Genomic DNA, 1,495 nt, shown 5'->3' with positions numbered 1-1,495 from the left:
GCCTTGAGAACCCCATGAACAGTATGAAAAGGCAAAATGGTAAGATACTGAAAGAGGAATTCCTCAGGTCAGTAGGGGCCTAATATGCTACTGGAGATCAGTGGAGAAATAACTCCAAAAAGAATGAAGGGATGGATCCAAAGCAAAAACAATACCTAGTTGTGGATCTGACTGGTGATAGAAGCAAGGTCCGATGCTGTAAAGAGCAATATTGTGTAGGAACCTGGAAGGTTAGGTCCATGAATCAAGGCAAATTGGAAGTGGTCAAACAGGACATGGCAAGAGTGAACATCGATATTCTAGGAATCAGTGAACTAAAATGGACTGGAGTGAGTGAATTTAACTCAGATGACTATTATATCTACTACTGTGGGCAGGAATCCCTCAGAAGAAATGGAGTAGCCATCATGGTCAACAAAAGAGTCTGAAATGTAGTACTTGGATGCAATCTCAAAAACGACAGAATGATCTCTGTTCATTTCCAAGGCAAACGATTCAATATCACAGTAATCCAAGTCTATGCCCCAACCAGTAATCCTGAAGAAGCTGATGTTGAATGGTTCTATGAAGACCTACAAGACCTTTTAGAACTAACACCCAAAGAAGATGTCCTTTTCATTATAGGAGACTGAAATGCAAAAGTAGGAAGTCAAGAAACACCTGGAGTAACAGGCAAATTTGGCCTTGGAGAACAGAATGAAGCAGGGCAACCACTAATAGAGTTTTGCCAAGAAAATGCACTGGCCATAGCAAACACCTCTTCCAACAACACAAGAGAAGACTCTACACATGGACATCACCAGATGGTCAACACTGAAATCAGATTGATTATATTCTTTGCAGCCAAAGATGGAGAAGCTCTATCCAGTCAACAAAAACAAGACCAGGAGCTGACTGTGGCTCAGATCATGAACTCCTTATTGCCAAATTCAGACTGAAATTGAAGAAAGTAGTGAAAACCACTAGACCATTCAGGTATGACCTGAATCAAATCCCTTATGATTATACAGTGGAAGTGAGAAATAGATTTAAGGCACTAGATCTGATAGATAGAGTGCCTGATGAACTATGGATGGAGGTTTGTGACATTGTACAGGAGACAGGAATCAAGAACATCCTCATGGAAAATAAATGCAAAAAAGAAAAATGGCTGTCTGAGGAGGCCTTACAAATAGCTGTGAAAAGAAGAGAAGTGAAAAGCAAAGGAAAAAAGGAAAGATATAAGCATCTGAATGCAGAGCTCCAAAGAGTAGCAAGGAGAGATAAGAAAGCCTTCCTCAGTGATCAATGCAAAGATATAGAGGAAAACAACAGAATGGGAAAGACTAAGGATCTCTTCAAGAAAATTAGAGATACCAAGGGAACATTTAATGCATAGATGGGCTCGATAAAGGACAGAAATGGTATGGACCTAACAGAAACAGTAGATATTAAGAAGAGGTGGCAGGAATACACAGAGGAACTGTGCAAAAAAAGATCTTCATGACCCAGATAA

This window comes from Bison bison, unplaced genomic scaffold, assembly GCF_000754665.1.
Source record: "Bison bison bison isolate TAMUID 2011002044 unplaced genomic scaffold, Bison_UMD1.0 scf7180017863011, whole genome shotgun sequence".
NCBI classification, from domain to species: Eukaryota; Metazoa; Chordata; class Mammalia; order Artiodactyla; family Bovidae; genus Bison; species Bison bison.
The sequence above is the reverse complement of the archived record's forward strand: the minus strand, read 5'-3'. Positions refer to the sequence as shown.